The sequence below is a fragment of the Leucopleurus acutus genome (assembly GCF_964270905.1).
Source record: "Leucopleurus acutus genome assembly, chromosome: 4".
Classification (NCBI taxonomy): domain Eukaryota; kingdom Metazoa; phylum Chordata; class Mammalia; order Artiodactyla; family Delphinidae; genus Leucopleurus; species Leucopleurus acutus.
Window position 1 is genome coordinate 55,590,712 of NC_139146.1, and position 23,533 is coordinate 55,614,244.

Genomic DNA, 23,533 nt, shown 5'->3' on the forward strand with positions numbered 1-23,533 from the left:
GAATGAGCTAAAAAGCAAAGCAAAACAAAACAAAACTATACAGACAGTAAAAATGATCAGTGGTTTCTAGGGATTTGGGAGAGAGTGGCTTGAAAAATTAAGTAACAGAAGACTCTTAAGATCAGTAAAACTTTTCTGTATTATACTGTAATGGTGGATACATGACACTATGCATTTGTCAAAATCTGTAGACTTTAAAGCAAAAAAAATATATGCAAGTTAAAAAAAAAATAGAGGTTGAGGAATCCCAGGATGGAAGGCAGACTATAACAAACAGTGAACTCTATTACAAATGTGCCAAATAAGCTCACTGAAAAGAATGAAGGAAAAAATGCTGACCTAAGGTTGTTTGGAAGGAAGTGGAGTCTCTAAAACTAAAGGACAGGGAATTTCACCTAACCACTGTAACTGTTGGTAAGGTTATTTCCCACATGGGTACAAATGAATAGTTCTGAAACCATATTAGGATAGTATTAGAACTGAACAATTAGGTAAATGGGTGGCAAATGTTGGGAACCAGACTTCTTGTGCTGAAGTTGGAGGTTAGTGATAAGCAAGGGAGAAGGCTATAAGTCATGTGATAACAAATTAGAGTTAGAGATACCACTATAAACTCACATTTAGCTTCATATAGATACATGTGGTTACATATGGAAATATTTATAGACCTGTATATAAACAGGTTATCTGTCAGCTGAGTGAGACTAGTATCAATGACATCCCAATAGCAATGAACTTCCCCAGTGCCCAGATCTTGGATAATATTCCATTCACCAATAAATGAAACTGGGAATCTTTAGAGAAATGACCAAATCTGGTATTGAGACAGAGACTAAATAAGATCAGCCTGGAACCGTTAGTACCCGGAAAATAAGATAGTGCCTAAAAAAAAGTAAATCCCACAATAGTGTGTATACACCAAAAGGATACAGCAGCCAACTAAAAGAATTCCCACAGGCCAAACCTGGAAGAATTTGGGCAACTTAATAAATAAAAGAGAATTGGATTATTGCCCAAAGCATAAAATAAATGTCTATGAATCCATAGTTATATAAATAAATAAGTAAATAGATGACATAGATAGATAGATGATTGATAGATAGAAGAAAAAAGCTAAATCTTCTGTGCCAAAAATTTTTAAATACTGGATGTAGACATTCTGCCATAAAGAAAGTGGGACATAAGTGCCCATGCCTTAGGTGTGAGCTGTGCACAGAGACTTTCAAAGAGTACAGGTTGGAAAGGGGAAAAATGGCAATTGTCAGTGGAGAAATTTGACAAACACTACTTCATTCAGGTGATGAAGGTAAACATCAAGAAAAGTCAGTACCGTTGCATGTACCAGTGATGTGATGGGAACGGCACTTTACCTCTGTGATCTTCCCCTCCAAAACCCATAAGTAGAGACTAATCTTGAGAAAACTCCAGACAAGCTCTAATTGAGGGACATTTTACAAAAAAATACCTGACAGTATTCCTCAAAACTGTCAAAGTAATCAAAAACAATGAACGTGTCAGAAGTGGTCCCAGCCAAGAGTAAGGGTAGACAAAGTAGACAAGATGGGTAAATGTAATGTTATCTCCTAGATGGGATCCTAGAATAAAAGAAGTACGTTTAGGGAAAACTAAGGAATATAAAGTATGAACTTTAGTTGATTATAATGTATCAATATTGATCCATTTACTTTGACAAATATAATATACTAAAGTAAGATGTGAATAGTAGGGAAACTGGTTGTAGCTTGTATGGTAACTCTGCATTATCTTCAGAGTTATTCCACAAATCTAAAATCATTCTAAAACAAAATGTTTTTTTTAATTTATAATAGCATACCATTACAATAGCTTCAAAATATGAAAAAAACTTTGGAGTAATTCTGATAAAAGATGTGAAAGATCTGCACACTAATATCTACTAGCCATTACTGAATGAATTTAAAGACCTAAATAAATGGAGAGACAAACTGTATTCATGGGTCAGAAGACTCAATATTTTTAGGACATCAATTCTTTACAAATTGATTCATAGATACAACAAAATTCCAGTCAAAATTCCAGCCAACTTTCTTTGTAGAAATTTGTGAATTAATTCTAAAATTAATATGGAAATGCCCAAGGAGCTAGAGTAGCTTAAACAACTTTAAGAAAGAGAACAATGTTTGAGACTTCAAGACTTATTAGGAAGCTACAGGAATCAAGATAAGCAAATACATCAACAGAACAAAATAGGGAAGTGAAAAATAGAACCACAGCTATGGACAAGTTATTTTCAACAAATGAATAAAGACAAGTTAGGGGAGAAAGAAGAGCAGTTTCAACCAAGTGCTGTATATTCCCTCCTATGCCAAGGGGTCCAAGTAAGGCAATCTTACTTTGGTCTAAATAAGGTAATCAGTTGGTCTAAATGAGAGACTAAATTTCACAGTTAACATAAGCATATGAAACTTTTACACTCAATAATCTACCATCATGTTTAACTACAAAATTGATTCATAAGAAAATTAAGTAGATAATTATGATTGTGGCATCCATGAATAAAAAAAAATCTTTTCAGTGTTCATATCCTTCTTAACAACAACATGATGTATATAGTAATACAGTCATCATGTTGGCTAATTCAGAAACCTAGGAGACAGCCCATAATATTTCTTTCTCATTCTGTACACCAGCTTTCAGTTTACCACTGTGTCACACCAAATATGCCTTCTAATATCTCTTATATAGTCTCTATATCCACTGTTATTGTTTGGTCTTCAACATCTATTTCTTAGGTCATTATATCAAGTATTCAGTTTATACTTCTGCTTCTATTTTTACCCTCTATCAAATTGCATTACTTTCAGGGTAATCTTTGTGAATAAAATATGATATCATGGGCTTCCCTGGTGGCGCAGTTGTTGGGAGTCCGCCTGCCGATGCAGGGGACACAGGTTCGTGCTCCGGTCTAGGAAGATCCCACATGCCACTCAGCGGCTAGGCCCGTGAGCCATGGCCACTGACCCTGCACGTCCAGAGCCTGTGCTCCACAGCAGGAGAGGCGACAACAGTGGGAGGCCTGCGTACTGCAAAAAAAAAAAAAGAGAATAATCTGATATCACTTCAATAGTTTACCAAACATCTAGAAAACCAGTCCTTCTAGAGACCTAAAGTGGTGCAATGGTGGCTGCTGAGAATTAAGTGGAGTTAAAATAGGTAAGACCACATCTTAAGAATGTTTATTACATGCTATGTATCTAGGTCAGATGACATGCATCTCTCTGAGATTCTCCAGGAAGAGTTTGGGGCCACTTCATCCACAGCATCTTACTAACATAACATGTGACATATTGTAACTTAAATGTTATTTTTTAACTGCTGTAAATTACATCATATTAAGTGAATTCAGAAAGGGTATTTTGCACTTATAAAACTTTTAATTCAACTTAACAACTTTTATAATTGTACCCTTTTTTCCTTCAGTTGTTTGATGTGCATAGTCAGAATTAACAAAGTCCCATATTTGGCATGCCTTGTGTGTGCTTGTGTGCTATAACTGATCTCCATTTACATGGTAGAATTTAATATTATATTTGGGTGGAGGACCTGAGGATATAAATAATGCAGATTTGTTAGAAAAAGGCTTTTTGGGAATTCAAGAGTAGATATAAACTGTAAATCTTTGAAACATATCAGTAAATATGATCCATTCATTTACTGCTTTAGCTCATTAATTTGCACAGACTGGTATTACTCAGAGCATGCCAAGAACTTTAGGGAAGTAAAATAACTAAATCAGGAACATTTTGGAGAGATCAGAGAAACAACTGGTTAGTCCTCCCCAAAAGAAAAGGTCAGCAGACTAAAATAACATGTTCATAGAACAATGTTCATGCAGTGCTTTTTATGTGATGAGTATGGTGAGAGAGTTGTGGTGGTGAGAATGTTCTAAATCAGAAAAGATCATCAGCCCCAAGGCAAGGATTATTATTTTTTTACTTATTTTTTATTGAGCTATAGTTGACATATATATTGTATAAGTTTAGAACAATTTGACGCATTGATGTATTGCAGTGTGATTACCACGGTAATATTAACCAACATCTCCATTACATCACATAATTTTTTCTTTTTTTGTGGTGGGGATTACATGCTTCAAAATTGCTAAGAGGCTAGATTCTAAAGGCAAGGCCTAGTGAAGCAGGACCCTCTCCTAGGGGATAAAAAGCCATAATGTAATAAAATGAGGATTAAAGACTGATTTAAATAAACAATCTGAGCAGACAGAGGGTAAGCAGAGATTTAAAATCACATGGAAACTCATGGCCCTGTTCACGGCCAGTCTTACCAGATCTTGGGTAACAAAGGAAATGACTTCAAGTTTCAACAGACCAGTGAAGAAAAAGCTGCTGGATGTGGCTGGGACTTTGCTGTGTCAGAGACTTCAGCAAAGAGCTATACCTACAAAGATTTCAGCATCACATCTGGCATGAAATTAGGGTAGGCCAAAAGATATTGGCCCTGCCCTTGCAGTGGATACAGTCTAATAGGAAATAGGCTGTGAATAGAACAATGACAATGCAATGTGTTATGTTTAATAATAGAGCTATTAAAAATGTTTTGGTAGTACAGAAAAGAGAATAACGTATCCATTTTTACCAAATTATTCAATTTTTTCAAAGTTTTATTAATCCTATAGACCATCCTGACAGATAGATTCAAAGTGATTGTTCAAGTAACTCATTATATGTGCCTTTTCTCTAAGGAAAATCTTCCTTTTTTTCTAGATACTGAATCACTATAATTAAATTGCATTTCCCCATAATGAACTACATTATATTCTGTTAAGTGACTTTCAACCTTCAAAATGAATTTATGAGAGGAAGTACTCATTTGAAATATAATAATTGTCTATTTTTGATGTTTAATTGAGAATTTATCTTTTTAGTTTATGATGAGAGAGTTTCCTTAAGACAATATTGGAATCTTTGAAGAAAATGAATGAATCAGTAAGACATAGCCCTTCCACTATAAATTTTGTTTAGCTTTTTAAGGTATTAAGTCAACAATGATTATATATTATTTTTACTAGATTGATGTGAAATACCTTCTAATATTCAGTCTTTTATTTGGGCTGTTTGATTCCTAATTTCTTACCATGTCTATAGTCTCTTTCTCTTCTGTTTTTCTTTTTTTCTGTTCTTCCTTTTTTCTGTTCTTCCTTTTTTCTGTTCTTCTTTTCTTTCTTTTTCTTTCTTTCTTTCTTTCTTTCTTTCTTTCTTTCTTTCCTTCTTTATTCTCTTTCTTTCATTCCTCCTTTTTTGGTAATAATGCCATTTTATTAGTATCTCCATTTTGTGCTTCTGTTCACATAAAATGTTCTTGGGTGAAGACTGCTTGCTCATGGGGCCAATACCATGGAACTGACTTTTTTTTTTTACCTGCAGTTAAAATCTAAGTAATTTTCTCTAAATTTAATGCAGAGAACATGGAAAGTTATGACACTTTTTCAATCTTTATTTTCAGAAACATAAAACTTACTCTCTATAAATTGTAGCCAAACTACAGCTTTTCAAAACATGATTTTACACATATAAGGAGAATATAATGTTATAAAGAAAAACAAAGTTTCAAAAATTCAAAATGCAGATTAAATACATTTATACGTAGTACTCTTTATACAATTTTCTCTATACAATTTTAATCTCTTATTCTCAAACTATTGCCAGAAGTCTATTGTACTGGCCACATTTTATTTGCACAAATTTTGATTCAAGCATCTTCAGCATCAAGTACATATATTTCACCCTAATTCGAGAAGCTGTTAATTTCCTGTCTCTAAATATCTCATTTCTTGAATATTCAGCATATCTTTCTAATGATTTTTAATATTTCTTGGTTAAACTGACAAATGCTATTGTCTCATACACCATTCACAAACCATTTTTTTTCCTACAAAATACAATTTCCAAATGAGAAATCATTAAAGAAACCCATAGAAAAATAACATGAGAACAAACTACTTACTTCCTTAATGAGAAAGAAAGTAGAGAAAATAAAGTAGAACGAAACATCTTTTCAGCATCCCTCACACAGTTCATTCCATGGAAGCAATGATTAGTTCCTTCCTTGACGGTTGAACAAACAACTTGATAAAACTAGAATGAAAATTTTCATGTTGTTTCAGTATTACCAATATCATCAGCTTCATAATTGTAACATGAATAATATCTCAGAATTATGACATGCTGCAGAAAGGAAAGGGAAAGTAGTTTTAAAATTCTAGGATAATTTTTAAAATAGTTGGATTTTTCATAGCTACACACAAAAGAATTGAGGAAAATAGACATATATAAGGGATGATAAAGATATTGTTTAACACTAGAGAAACAACACCAAAGCATAATCTAACCATAGTTTAAAGGGCTAAGAAACAAAAATATGTTAAGAAGATATTACTTTACTTGCTAATTCTCTAACCACCCTTTGAGGTAGGTGTAACCTGACAAAGCACACAGAGCTACAAGGTGGCAAAGGTAGATTTCAAGCCTTTTTGTCTGATCCCAAGCCCATGTTCATTTATTTTAAATTATAATATATTTTACCATAATTTACAAGTCCTATTTTGTGAATCAGTTTTTTACTTTTAGACTTTTAAAATAAGTCTCCAAGCATTATATTTACTGGTACATAATTTCTGTTAACGATTGTCTTTAAATTTCTATTTTAGATATATTGTTACTTTTAATTTTTTGTTTGGTAAATAATATGCAAAATCTTGAAAATTCTTTATGTATTCTGCTTGTAGGAAGCAGAGTAAATATATGACAGATAGATATAGAAAAAGAACAACTGAGAGAGTAAAAGAGAAATGTTAAGACAAAGACAATGGGGAGATTAAAAGATAAAACTAATGGCATTCAAGTAATCCAAAGATGTGGTAGCATTTAATTTTTTAACTGTGCTCTTTTTAAAAAAATATTATTTTGTAGCTGTTATACCATTTTAGATGTGTCTGCCTCTTCATAAATTGTGCACTTGAATTATTGAAAAATTAAGATTCAATGTAGACCATTTTTTCCTATGTGTCTGTCTTAATTGATTTTTATTATAGTACGAATGGTACACAATCTAACTCCAACCTATTTAAGAACAAATGTATATTTATGGCTTCATATAACTAAATAGTGCCATGAAAAATAATATTGGTTCTAGGTCCACAGCTTCTCATTTTATCATTTATCATTAGGTGTTGTGCTTGCTTCCTCCATGTTCATTTTCCTCCATATTGGACAGACCCTCAGGCAGAGTTCCCACTGAGGAATCAAATTGCCTGCCAGCAGCTGAATGATTACAACCTACCTATTCAAATTCAAGACCAATGGAAAGAGTATCCAGTATGAACAGAGTTAGTTCCCTTGGCCATACCGAACCAATGAGTTATTTGCTTATATATTTATTTTAAATTTAGTTATGTAGGGCTTCCCTGGTGGCACAGTGTTTGAGAGTCTGCCTGCCAATGCAGGGGACACGGGTTCGTGCCCCGGTTCAGAAAGATCCCACATGCCGCAGAGCGGCTGGGCCCGTGAGCCGTGGCCGCTGAGCCTGCACGTTTGGAGCCTGTGCTCTGCAACGGGAGAGGCCACAACAGTGAGAGGCTGGCGTACTGCAAATAAATAAATAAATAAATAATTTACTTATATAAATCTTCTCACTTCGTAGAGACTCCTTATCCCATTCCTTCCTTTATTTTTCATGTTACCACCATCATACACATGATTTTTATATTGATATTATTTTATATAGTGGTAAATTGTATATATATGTTAATCAAATTTGTCTGTTTGTTGTTTTCTTGTTTATTTCACCCAACCAGAATATAAACTCCATGTGAGAAGTATATTTAGTTTGTTTCATGTACTCTGTTTTTTCTCCAGAACCCAGAAGACTGCTGGCAAATAGTTTCTGCTCAATGAATTAATGAATTTATTAGTATCTACTCTGTACTGTATACTAAATATTTGAGATATAGCAGTGAACAAAACATCAAATATTCTGGCCTCATTGAGTTTATGTTCTAGTAGGAGTATACATGATAGATAGAGAGATAGATAAAATGTATACATTGTGTCAGCGAATTATTCCTGCTAAGAGGAAATATGCTGTTTCTGGATGCCAAGAGGCATATTCATTGATTGGTATGGGCTAAATCATTCATTCTTCACTGACTATATATGAGGATAACCTCAATCAAGGTTCCTTTCCTGAAAGACTGGAAAGGATGTTTCTGCTTACAGCTTCTACTATGTATTTACCAAAAGATATTAGAATAGATGTTAAGAAAGCAACAATAACAAAGTCCACCATGGCATCATTTATGATCTTATTCTGTCACTAAAAATGTTTACTGAGTGCCACGTATGTCCTTAAACTTTTCTAGGCTTTAGAAATCATTAAATATCTTAGTTTAGTTTCCTAGAGGGCAGAACCTAAAGAAAGATCAAGTGATTTAGAGAATGTAATCTCAGAGAACAGAGGCAAGGAAGGGGAAGTAAAGAAAGCCAATGTGAACATGCCTCCCACATTGTATCAAGCATCTGAAAATCATTCCAGTAACTGTTTCTCAGGACTTCCCTGCTGTACTAGAAAAGGGGAAGTAATTATCTCCAGGAGTTCTTCTACCCCTGGTACCAGATTGCCTCCTGTCACTTCACCCCCACTCCACTTAACCTGATACCACCCCATGTAATCTCACTTTCAGGAAATCATTCTGGAAACAAAACAATAGAGAAGATCTGGAGCAGGATATAAGAGGAGTGTAGCATGGACAAAGTGGGTCACTACTGAGTCGTGTACAAGTGAATTTGGTTAGAGGCCACACAGATCACACTGCAGCTGGCATTGGATCAAGTCACAAGAAACTTGTATATGATGAGGTAAACAGATATAAAATCATAACTTGGAAGAAAAAACATTCCTACTCACATGGAGTTGATAGTCTCAAGGAAAAACAACATGCCATCAATATAATAAATAAATACATTCTATAGTATGCTGGTAACTGTGTTGATTGATAGAATAAAATGAATTTATATTTGGCCATAATTTGAGTTCAGTCTTATAAGTTCTCAAATAGCAAAGTATCTAATGAATTTTACCTTTTGCCAAGTTGTTTGCACGGCAAAGTTTATATACAACCTTTGCTGCCAGTAAATTTGATTGTAATTGTTATCTTTTTAGCATGCCTTTTTCAAATTTGGACATAAGTTGTCTTGCCCCAGTTTTATTAGGCTAAATGCATAGGTCTCTCTATATTTGCACTTTACCTTTTCCAACACTTCACATCTAATAATTTTATACAATTTTCCCTCTAATGTTCACTGTCATCTGTCTTTTAAAATCTTTTTGATGAAAACAAGTTGAATAAAATTTCTAGTTTTGTGACAGGAGAACAAATTTCTTTTAATTAGCAATAATTATAAGTGAAAACCTATTATTCTTATGTATTTATGTAATAAAAATTAGTGTGGCTTGTAGTCTAGAATGTGCTGATTGTGTACATTGTTGAGAGTCACCTTGCATTTATGAAGCTGAAAACATACAGCTAAGCTAAATTGTTCCAAAGTAATGAAAAGTAATGAAAGGTGATATCTAGATATTTCTAATGATTTTCAAAATGAAACTTAGAATATATATATATATATATATATATACACCATGATTTCGTTATCCATTCATCTGTTGATGGACACTTAGGTTGCTACCCTGTCTTGGCTATTGTAAATAATGCAGCTATGAACATTGGGGTCCATGTATCTTTTTGAATTAGTGTTTTCATTTTCTTTGGATATATACCCAGGAATGAGTGGAATAGCTGGATGATATGGTAGTTCTATTTTAGTTTTTTGAGGAACTTACATACTTGTTTCCAAAGTGGCTGCACCAATTTACATTCCCACCAACAGTGTAGGAGGGTTCCCTTTTCTCCACATCCTCTCCAGCATCTGTTATTTGTGGTCTTTTTGTTAATAGCCTTTCTGACAGGTGTAAGGTAATAGGTGGCAGGTATAAGGTGTAAGGTAATCTCATTGTGGTTTTGATTTGCATTTCTCTGCTGATTAGTGAAGTTGAGCATCTTTTCATGTGCCTGTTGGTCTTTTATTTCTAAACGTCTCTTTCATTAAGTCTAATTATAACTGGAATCGGACTATGTGTAGATTTCAGTCCTCCAGTCACTCCATGTTTGGACTTCATATCACTCCCTCCTTTCTTCCTTAACGATTTTAGACTCTTTGTTTCATCAGTTCTAAAGTTCAGTTTCCAGCATAAATGAATCTCTTGTCCTACTGGCCTTCTGTCTTATCCATCTAGTATAGCCACAACCCTAGCACAATTAGACTGTCTACTCTCTTTGCATTAATACCCAGGAGTTTGAGTACCGCTAGAGAAAATCTTAAGTCATGCAGACCTGACCCAATGGACATATATGTCCCCTCCTTATCCAAGCCCTCATTTCAGCCTGGACATTCTTCTATATTTCCTACTCATTATTTTAAGCCAATTGCACTTCTATACAAACATGTGATCTGACCATTGCCCACTCAATCTGAGATAATGGCTTTGTCTTTTACTTCACAGAGAAAATAGAAACTATCTGAAAATAATCTCTCAACTTCTTTTTACCTTATCCAGATACATAAAAATATATGCACTCACCATATTTCTTCCCCTTCTATTTGAAGGAAAGCTATAATCTTCCTTCTATCTCAGACACAACATTTTACCAGGAAACTGGATTCTCTCCTTCCAGAATTTGTCAAACACATTTCTTCTATTCTTTACTACTTATCTTTTCATCTTATCATTTAAATATGTTTAAGCCTCTCTACTTATATACAGTAAACATTCAGACCAAAAAATCTCACTCCCAATCTCTATCTCGTTCTACCTAATGCTATCCCTGGCCTGTTTTAATACTCACACTGCCTGAGAGGGTTGCCCACCATGTATTGTTTCCACTTTATCACCTCCCTTTTACTCATCAACCAAATTTAATCTGGTGTCCACAAGTATCACTCTAGTTAAAGACCTCTCATAGGTACAGAGAACAAACTAGTGGTTGCCAGAGAGGAGGGAGGTGGAGGGATAGATGAAATAGATGAAGGCAATTAAGAGGTACAAACTACCAATTATAAAATAAGTCACAGAGATGTACAATACAGGGAATATGGTCGATAGTACTAAAATTACTTTGGTGTCTAATCTATAAAATATCAAATCACCATGTTGTACACCTGAAACTTGTACAATATTGGAGGTCATTTATACTTCAATTAAAATAAAAGCCTTTCATGAAGCACATTTATGATCTTGTTGTGACGAAATACAAGCAAAATCTGTTTATCTTATATTGTTTAGCCTCTAAGAACATCTGACTCTGTTGACTTACCCTGCTTTCCTGAAATAACTCTTCCTTTATTTCTGCAGTGCAGAATCTTACACTTTTTCTCCTATCATGAGGGCTGCTCTTCAGCCACCTTATAAGTGCTTTTTTAATTCTAGCTATCATTTATATATAGGTGTTTTTCAGAGTCTATCATTGGGTTCTTATCCTACACAATTTCCTTGGCAGACTCAACAAATGTTACATCTTAATTAGCATGTTTAAACTGATGATATATATTTCTAGCACAGTTGTCTCTCTTGAGATTTAGATGTTGTATCCAAGTGTCTACTAAATATTTCTCTTTGAATGGCTAAATTTACACATATATAAATCTTCCCTTACTCCTCCCCACCCCATCTTGATGCCTCAAATGTCTCCTACGTTACTTTTCCCTATGGACAGTTTCAATATTCACCCCTGTTACTCAATCATAAATTTAAATATTGCTTTTGATTTCATCCTCTTTCCCCCCACATCCAACAAATTACCTTGTTTAATTTAATTTTGCATCTTAGATACCTCTGCTGTTTTTCATGCAGTCATTGTTCTAGTTGGTCATTCCATCGCTTTCTTGTTTACTGCAACATCTTTCTAGATTTCATTTTCTGTTTGTTTTCCCTCCTTTCTCACCCCATTTTCAGTCAGGAAAAGATATGTTATGTCATGGTAACAAGCAACACTGTTTTCTCACTGATATAAATCTATAAAGGCTTATTTCTCATCTGTGCTTTCTATTTATCTTATACTTGTGTGACACCCAGATCTTTGTAATCCTTATTTCAGAGCATAAGATGGTAAAGGCTTCAACTCCTCCCATATCATCACTCTGCAGAAGGAAAGAGTGAATATAGATGATCAGGCACTGCCTCTGTCAGGTTTTTGTCCAACACCCGCACATACCACTTCTGGCCCTGATGACTCACTTGGCCAAAACTAGTATCTAGTGAGTGGTGAAGTGTAATCCTCCAACGTGCACCTTGTCTTTCAACAATTAAGTAGGTCTAACTTCTTTTTTTAATTTATTTTTTATTGAGGTAACATTGGTGTATAGCATTGTATATGTTTCATGTGCACGTCATTATATTTTTACTTCTATATACTGTACAGCATGTTTACCACCAAACATTTAGTTTCCATTCAACAGTGTACATCACTCCCCCTGCCCCGCTTGCTTCCCCTCTGGTAAGCACCACTCATTCTCTGTACCTAATGTGTTTTATTTAGATATATTTGTTTGCTTGTTCATTTTTTTATATTCCAGATATACAAATAACTCATACAACTCAACAACATGAAAACAAACAACCTGATTAAAAAATGGGCAGAGGATCTGAATAGAGATTTTGCAAAGCAGACGTACAGATGACCAACAGGCATATGAAAAGATGCTCAGCATTGATAATCATTATAGAAATGCAAGTCAAAACCACAATGAGGTATGATCTCACACCTGTCAGAATGGCCATTATCAAAAATGCAAGAAATAATAAGTGTTGGTGAAGATGTGGAGAAAAGGGTACCCTCATACACTGTTGGTAGGAATATAAATTATTGCAGGCACTGTAGAAATCAATATGGATATTCCTCAAAATATTTAGAATTACCATAATGATCCAGTTATCCTGCTTTGGGGTATTTATCCAAAGAATTCTAAAACACTAATTCAAAAAGATATATGTCCCTTATGTTCATCACAGAATTTTTACAATAACCAAGATATGGAAACAACCTAAGTGCCCATCAAGGAGTAAATGGATAAAGAAGATGGAGTATATATGGAATACTACTTAGCCATAGAAAAATGAAATCTTGCCACATGTGACAACATAGATGGACCTTAAGAATATTATGCTAAGTGAAATAAGTCAGAAAGACCATATGATTCTAACTTCTTTATACACCAATGTAAAGCCTCACCAAACAGAAGAGCAATAACCTAAATGACTACTCAGTCACAGAATCAAGTTTAAAGTCTGGGATCTCCAGAAGATTTAAGTAACTCAAAAACTAAAGTATGAGGTTGTTTGCACAAACAAGCTGCAATGGTAGAATGGGATATATAATAACTAAAACACACCCATACCCTTCCTGATTCATAAATAACAAGAATAGATAGTTCAGAACAGGCAAAGGATTACAGAAATTCTGAAATCAGCTGGGGTAGTGAATATTTCTTTTCTTGGCCCTGATTCTACTCCCTATATGTAACTTGCTTATCTAATACCTTAATTTGAACCTTCCCTGAAGGCTAAGTTTAAATTATTCTTTCCAATTATAAAATTTTAATTATTTTATTTTTAACTATTAGGGTTAAGAATCAGTTGCATCTTTGAATCCTAAAGTTCTCTAAATGTATAGAATCTCTCTATTCTTTTCATTCCTGTTTGCTAATTGGCTAATTACTTTTTTGTGCCCAACTTCTATTTGAATTACTTGCCAACCACAGCTAACACAAACCCTTATACTTTTAAACTTCGATTTCTGAATTAATATAACTCTCCAAATTAATTCTTTAAAATAATCATCAGAAATACGAATTCCTGCAGGTAAGTAATAAAATGGTTTCTCCTGATAGCATGGCTTGCCATCTTTTCAATCTTCAACATCAGTTTTCTTGGTGCCCACTGCCCAGTCTTAAAATAATCCTACATATGTCTGAACCAGCACACTAACTTCTGGCTCACATATTTTTACGTGGGGATTTACACAAACAGACTCTCCAAAAATCATGAGTATTGCAGTCAATGGTGGGGGAACAGAATGTGGACACTTCTGCCTTGGATCTTAAAAGATTTCCACTAGTAGGTGTATGGTCATTCCACTCATATGGCATTGTCAGGGAATGCAGTCTTACAGTATGTCTAGAGAAGGAGAACCCAACATAGCAGTGAACAACAACTTTGATAGAGTTTCCTACACTATACTCAAAATGATTTTTTTAAATATACATTTTCTTCATTACCTGAACCATACTATCACTAATTTGTAAAGACAGGTTGTAAACACAGACCTGTGCATCATTTCAAGCTTGAACTCTTTCAAGTAGTCAACACTGCCTCCCAAAATCTTTGCTTCTTTGTGAGGCATCTATTATGGACCAAATCCTATACCAAATGTGTCCATGAATGTCCTCATTTAATCTTCACACCCTGAGAGAGAGTAGCTAATATTCCTGCTCCACAAGGACTTGAAAGATATATACAAATGCCACATAGACATCTTCTGCTATCACATTTATAGTAATAAAGGAAACACTGCATAGAAATTTTCTTGAAAAAAATACATCATTATGTCAGATATAGAAGAGGAATATTTCTGACTACTTTGTATGAATTTCTTAAAATATCATATGTCTGCTCCTCTAAAGTGCTTGCCACTCAAAGTAGTATTAAAATAAGATCAAGCTGGCTGCACAAATGATCCATATTGTAAGAAATATTCCAATCTATTCCAGATATAGCTGAACAACTTCAGTTTATGGTAATAACTAGTGAAAAAGAAACAGACTCTAACTTACAGAATCTGGGCTCATGCAATATATTGTTTATATAAAGACAAAAATTTCTTGACATTTCAGCTTAATAGTGTTCTCCTAAGTTTCATTGTTACAGTGTTCCCCTGAAATTTTTACTTAGAGGCTCTGTTACCAACATTAAGACATAGATATTTCTTCCCAACCATTCATTCTCTAAACTACTGTTAGTCCCATAATAAAAGTGGCCTTCATGTAGCGGGGTGCCATTGTACTTTACATTAGGTGGAGTTGATTCTACTTGATTTCTATAAAATAAATTACTTTTCTCTTCTTCCAATTTCTAACCACTTTATGGAAGAAATATTTGAATTCATCAATTTTAGAGAGACATTGAATCATCCTTCAAGCAATATATGATGACATTTTGAGCACAAATATCAAGATTATTATTTTTCAAATTAAATATTACCTGAGTGTTTAAAGTGGCTGAGGAGCAGATTAATATTAAATATTATTTCTGACATTTAGAAAGGTCAAATATGCTGCTGTTATACAAAAACTATTAGGAGAAACATCAAATTATTATAATCATTCTAAACACTAATTTGGTTCAAAAGTTAACATTTAGAGAGTTTGGACTCAATATTTCTTCTCTATTCAGGTCAACATTCACTGTTCAAGTTTTATCCTAAAAAAATTCACTCAACTTGAAAATATTAATTTAATATCAACACTGACTTTCACTCTAATTCTTAGTGAACATTTTAATTTTTCCTGGCTGACTATAGTTGCCAGGGTAAGGGGTAGGTAATTTTTTTCAATAACTTTTCAACTTTCATCTAACTCTTCTACAAAGCTTAATCCTTGAACACCAAATGTAGCTGCACGAACTATGAGGTTGAGAAGGATGTTTGCTTCTTTGTAACTGAAAGAACAAACCCTTCTCCACTATTTACCAGTGATTGAATAGAGGACTAGACCTTGAATAAAAACCTAGCTTTGCTCCCGAGAATCAGCTGCCTAAGATTTCACACTCATTCTACTTATGGACTTTCATAGAATAGAATGTCTTTTGAATTAAAGCAATAATCACAGGGCCAAGGAGACTTTGGATGGACTTTCTGCATTTCTGTTTTCTCTTCTGTATAAATATTGTATCAATAGTTACCTTACTGCTTACTTATGTCTTACTTCATTCCCTTCTATTTGTAATTCTCATTTTGTTTATTTACTCAGTTTTGTTCTCTAGAAGAAATTTTTCAATTGTGGTATAGCACATCCTCAAGAGGGCTTCATATCTCTAAGATCTTTAAAAATTTACATGTGACCAACTGCCTTTCAGTTCAGATAAACCAGAAGACTGGGATATTTTATGTATGGAATATGTGGCTATATCAAAATATTCAACACATCTTTCTTTTACATGTCTTCTTTTTCCATTCTATTTTCTTTCTTTAAATAATGACATTGTTTTTGAGAAGTTTCCAGAAACTATTAAAGTCTGGCTAGTAAAAGCGTTGAAGATTTTCAATGTGATAATAACTACTCCATCTATATTCTTTAAAACAAAGAATTTTTTGACTTACTTTATATCACTTCATTCTGACAGCATCCCCATATATTAGAGAGCAACCTCATCTCCTATATGCTAATAAAAAGGGAACCTCCAATAGCTAACACATATTTGTCAAGTTCAAATAGCTAATAAATATCTAAACTAAATCTGGATCAGAAATCATAAAATACTCTCGTTTCAAATATTCCTTAGTAATGATTATTTGAAAATTTACATAACATCTTTTTCTGGTCTCCTTGGATTCAAGTATCAATAAATTCAAGTAGGCTGCAGAACAAGCACTTGGAACCATTTCAATAGATAAAAAGAAGTTTAGAATATCTGCAGATCTTGGGACTGTTCTGCTGCTAGAATGGATTAGCCAAAATGTTTTGTTGTTGTTGCCCAAGAACAGAAACAGGGCAGGATTTCTGACCCCCACATATTATTGTATTATTTTTACACTTTTAAGAAACTCATAAAAATGGAATAGACTGGTTTCTCCATGACCCTGATTCATCATTTATAGATATATTATCTTCAAGTGGTGATATATACAACATGATGTCGTGAAAAAACTTTGCTGCTAAACATCACTTTTTTTACTATCTTTTTCTGTTTGTGTAGGTGCTAATAGCCTTCTAAGTTCCTACATTCTATTTCCAGAATTGCTGCAGGCTAATTTTACTTTCTTTTGCCCTTTATTGTATAATTTCCTAGTTTTAGAACCTATTTTATCTCTTTAATATGGCTCATTCTTGGTCGCTCTAATCATTATATAGTGCATATATGATCTTCAGTAATTTAAGCCTTTATTTCTTCATCTGTAAAATGGGGAGAGTAATGATACTTTAACATACAGTGCTCAAACAACACTTGGCACCTACTAATACTTTTTAAAGTAGTTTACATTATTTTTATTAGTAGAGTTTCAGACTTGTTATTTTGACTTTGAAATCTCCCATATACCTTTGAGTTCAGTTCTTTGATTCTAGGAACCAAACTTCTTTTCCACAGCCCAGAAGATTTAACATAATATTGCAAGTGTCACACCTTGCCCATGGCTCAAATCTGAAAGAAGGGAAGACCTCTTTCAGAAGGGAAGAGGTTACCAGATTCTTCTGTCAGAGGTAGTAGACTCAAGCACTCTTGGGTTTTCCGATTATCTGGGGACAAATATTCTACGTATTTCAAAGTGTTACCCTTAATGGTTCAACCATTTTGAAAACAGTTATTCTCAGATAGTCTATCTGTGGTTCGTTCACATGTATATTTCTCTGCTCCCCTAAAATGAATATTGAGCCTACTGAAAATAAATATCCATACATTTGTTTTTCTGAGTTTTCCTGCAGGAGCAGTCTTTTCAGGGTGAATTACATATTCAAGATACCTGCTGATTTCAATCCATCTAGGATTAACCAGAATTTACCTGTTTACAATAAATGGAATGGATATTGGGTATTTGATCAAGGACAGTCCTCAGGCCTTATAGTTTCTTCCATGTGCTGAAATATAATGTCATTTAATCTCTGGGAGTAGAGCACAAGCTTTCTTCTAGACCAAATTTTTCTAATTTATAGAGGAAGCTTTTTGAATGAAATGGAGCTGCAAGGCTGGTTTTCTTTGTTTTGGCTCAAAATGTTTGTGTTTTTATATCACTTGCTTGCCCCAGGGCTCCACAGAATGGGTGATTTTTACAAATCAGAAAAATAAATCAATCGATATGAGAATTTGTTTGTCTGTATTTGCTATTAGTATTACAATCTTTTCTTTCCTGGTACATCTTCTACAAACTCAGTTAATAAAAGAGAAGCCCTTGCAGTGTTTTAAGTCATGGTTATACTACAGATAAACAAATATACCCAACAACATTCCATCAGTCTTATTTTAATCAAACATGGGAATGAACAGTGTTTGAAGACAAAAGTGCTAATCGCAAAGCCCAAATAATCTTAACTAGTATGTTGTGTTTGTAATTGTTATTAATGTTGTTTTTAAGTATATTATGGTGACAAGATTTTCTCAATCTGTAATATCTTTGCATTAATGGAGGAATCTAGGAGGATATATTATATCTGAGGGGATAGGAAAGGACAGAAAGGAAAGAAAATGGTGGAAAAAGGCAAGATTTATATAATAAAAAGGGAAAAATATTCTTCAGATATGGAATACATGACTTTATGAAGGCTTACTATATAATATACAGCATTTCCCATATTAAAAGTCTAAAGAAAAGTTTGACTGAAAAATGTTGAGGTCAAGAATAAAGTATAACACTGTTTTTATTAATGCTTAAAATATTTAAAGTAAATAATCAAATACTTTAAAATTAAAAATGGATATAACTGGTGAAATTTAAAAGTCCTTTGATTTATATATAAATAGTTTTTATTTTTATAAAAATCGTAAGATTTTATGAGATTAATTTAAATAATGAAAGTGAAAGTAGCACTGGGACTGGCACTTAGTGGGTATGCAATAATTGTACAGTTAATGTATCAGTGATAAAAATTAAAGATAACATATGCAAAAAATAGCTGTGTTCAATAGGAACCAAAAAAAATTGATTAGCGTTCTTTTCTAACATTTATAACCCATATAACTTAATGCAAATCATATAATTTTCTAGGTCCCAGTTTCTTAATCTAAAAACAAGTTGGCATATTAGTATTAACCTTGGTAAACTTGCAAAGTTATTGTGACAATACAATTTAGTATTAAAATGAACAAATTTATTCCTTCAATTAATTTGTATTGGGTATGCATAAACTTTGTTCTAGCTGTGGACTAGTCACTAGGAAGATAAAAAGACCCTGCCACAAAGAGATGAATAATGTTTACAGAGAGACCAAATACACAAAAGGACAATGATCAGAATGTATGTAAAAATAGAACTCTAGCCTACAACCTCTGGAGCAACGAGTTCAGTAAGCCAAATCAAACCTCTAGCACTGGTGACCGCAAATGGTCAAATCTTGGTCAGTAGTTGCCAGCTTCTTTAACTTTTTTTCTCACTTTTAATCTGGGACCAATCAGAGAAAGCCAGATATTCTACCCAAACCAATCACATAGTCTGCCTTGCTGATTAGCCCACCTCCAGCTTCCCCAGCAAACAGCCTCCAATCAGAGCCTATGTGAAGTCTTCCCTTTGTTCACCATGAAGAGTCCACATTCCCCTGCCTCCCTTTGAGTCTCTGCCAAATGGAAGTGATGAGGGTGGACTCCCCTGCAAGCTCTGAATACGTTTCCTCTGCTTTTTCTCATTTGAGTTGTCTTTGTTTATTTCCACATTACATAAAATGCCATATCTTATATCTATAATGAGCAGTGTTAAGGGAGAACTTTTTATTGTGAATAGTATGGGAGATCATGGTGGATAGTGACCTTTACAAGGGAACTGAGGAAAGTTAAAAGGCAACTGTGGACTTCCAATTACAACTCCAGCATATAAAGAGATTGAAAGTCAACACTCTCAAACTTACAATGAGGAAAAAACTGGACAAAATGAAAATTGATGATTTCTCTTGGACTGTTGCAGGAAAACTACCATCCCCAAATCTGGAGGATCTGGTGCATAAAGATACAGCACCCAGGATTTATTTACCCTGAACAGAGGCCACTGGATGTCGTAGGTGGTAGGAAGAGTTCAATGGTAATTTTGACAAATTGCTGAAGACTATGTGTGGACTAACATGAGAGATAGACACTCCCATAGTCTTAGAGTTCCACCAGGTTGGGATTCAAGAAAAATCTCCTTGTGATCCTAGGAGGCAGAGGAGGGAAATGACCACTTGTAAACCACGCCTAGAGTCCTCATAGCAAATGCCCACTCTGTGGTGGAAAGGGCTTTGCCGGAGGACAAAAGAACCAGAAAATTTTGGCCCAGATTTTGAGATTCCCAGATTGGAGATGTAAAATAATTGTAATTAACATATTAAGTTCTCTAATGGAAAAAGTAAACAACGTGCAAAAGAGATGGGTACTATAAGAAGAAAAATGGAAATTCTAAGAAAGAATAAAAAGGAAATGCTAGAAATCAAAACCACAGTAAGAAGAATAAAGATACATCAGGAGCTGCCAAAAGACCAAGCTAAGAAATTTCCAAAACCGAAATTTTAAAAAAAGATGAAGAAAGGGAAAAACCACAATGGAACATGCAACAATTGTGAGACAACACAAAAAGTTGTAAAATGAAAACTTTGAGATATGTCCTTTAAAAATTTGTAAAGTCATAGGGCAAAAAACTAGTCAGAACATTATAGGCAGAATGATCAGCATACATGCACAAAAAGGGAATATGTGGGAAGAGCAGAAAATAATGCTAAGAATCAGGTTATGAATAGTTCCATACACCAGGTTCTTAAGTTCAGACTTAAATCTGAGGACACTATGAAGCTAGTACACGTCTTTGTGCAGTTTAGCAGCATGAATTGATTTGAGTTTTGGGAAATAAGCTTTAGAGGCAGCTGAACTATGGTAGAAAGTAGAGTAATCTGAGTATGTGTTTTTGTCTTTGTTTTTTGGTTCTTTAAGGGAGAAGTAGAGATCAAGAGGTATGAAGATCAAGAAGGTCCTACTGTTTTCTATCTCATTTACTCTCCTACCATAACACTTCTTTAAATGTCAAGAACTTCAGAGCTGAGAAGAGTATGTTGTGCAGGCATCATCAGCCTGTCCATAAATCCCTTCAACATGACTGCACAATATTTTTTTAATAGATCTTTATTGGAGTATAATTGTTTCACAATACCGTGTTAGTTTCTGTTGCACAACAAAACGAATCAGCCATATGCATACACATGTCCCCATCTTGAGCCTCCCTCCCATCCTCCTTCTCCCACCCTTCTAGGTCATCACAAAGCACCGAGACGATCTGCCAGTGTTATGCTGCTGCTTCCCACAAGCCAACTATTTTACATTCGGCAGTGTATATGTGTCGATGCTACTCTCACTTTACTCCAGCTTCGCCCTCCCACCCCACGTCATCAAGTCCATTCTCTACATCGACCCTTTATTTCTGCCCTGCAACTAGGTTCATCAGTACTTTTTTTTTAGACTCCATATATATGCGTTAGCATACGGTATTTGTTTTCTCTTTCTGACTTCCTTCACTCTGTATGACAGACTCTAGGTCCATCCACCTCACTACAAATAACTCAATTTCATTTCTTTTTATGGCTGAGTAATATTTCATTGTATATATGTGCCACATCTTCTTCATCCATTCGTCTGTTGATGGACATATAGGTTAGGTCCATGTCCTGGCTATTGTGAATAGTGCTGCAATGAATGCACAATTTTAAATTCATGTATTCTTGTGCTATTTTGGGGGGGTGAAATTCTTCACTTTTACAAGATTATCCCAAGATTTTGTGGCCTTTGAGAAGGACAGCAGAAAGCACTACGTAATATTACTTTTATTCTAAAAATATAACAAACCATAAATTCTCTTTTCTATTAATATTATGGTAGTTTTAACTGTATATGAAATTACTGTTCACTGAAATTCATCCCAATATCATTGTCTAAGGGAAGCATGCTATGATCTCTCCAAATAGAGTTAATCATCCCTTTGCTGGGCTAACTCTATATAGATGTCCTTCTATTCTTGTCCTTATCACACTATGAAATACAAACCTGTCTTCCCAATTAGACTATGGATAATATGAGCACCTTCTCAGAAACTATCATGGCACAAAAAAACAGTTGGCCCCTAAAATGTTGGTTAAAAATTATAATTATAAATGTCTAAAATATGAATTATATTATTTATAATATCTATAATTGACAATTATAAATATTTAAATAAAAGAACATTGTGATATACTAAGTTTTTGGCTATTATTATAGTTTGTGTCTGATTACATTCTGTCTGAAATTTAATCTGATTAAATATACTGAAGATTATTAAGAATTGATAAAAGTACCAGATAGTTGTTAGGCACATAAATACCAGAGAAACAAGGCTGAAGTAACAGTACAATGGCCTCTATAGGTTTCAGCATCTAAAATAAGGGGTTAGAGAAGATGTCTATATACTTCCAAGCTATGATTTGTCCATCAACATACATCCTACAGAATAATTCCTCTGTTGTGATATATTAACATATGCAATTTTCAGCATCTAGCTGTTCCTCCATTATTTTTCTTCCATTCAAAAAAGCATATCAGAATGCAAATGAAAAAGTTTGAGGTTATTATAGAAATAAACTAATTTCTGATCTAATTTATACTGTTAACAGAAAATCACTGGAGAAATTCAGAAATTTAATTATTATTAGTAAAAACTTAATTACAACATTGCAAAACTAATGGTGACACACAAGTATATAATAACACCATTCTTGAAAATCTCTATATTACTTTCTGTTTAATATTGGAAGAAGTACAAGTATGTATTATAAACATTAATTGTAATTACAGCAAAATTTCATTATATATAAACAGGGTGATAACAGATTCTTTCAAACTCATAGGGTTGTTTTAGTAATTGAAATAATCAATGTGTAATGTTTTTCAATGTACCTGGTTCACTATGAGAAGTGAATGTCTTTACCATTATGATTAATTGCTACTATGAACAATAGCATGTGCTCTATGAAGTGCATTTACATGCATTATTTTAACTGAGAGAGATAAGTAGGACATGGGTTTTTATCCTTGATTTACTTATAAGGAAAAGAAAAGTTAGAAAAAATTATTTGTTGAATATGTTTATCTATTCAGTATAGAGACAGCATAGCATAGTGATAAATTACAGACTCATTCTAAAGTTGAATTGTCTGTGTTTCCCAGCTTTGCCACTCATCGAATGAATGCCCTTGGCTACTTTACTGAATCGCTTTATTCCTTGTGTTCCTGATGATAGTAAATCACTTATATGTGCTCATTAAATGAATAAAATAGGAATATTGGTTGTTTTGGGCATTCTTACTAAGCAACCAAATTTACTTACTGCCTATACTTGTTACAGAATCTGCTTCTTCCAAGTTATCATAATAAAGCACTGCCTCATTCTAATATCTAAGGATGCTTTTTCTTTCACCTGAAACTACAGAGAGCATTTTTATTTAGACTTAGA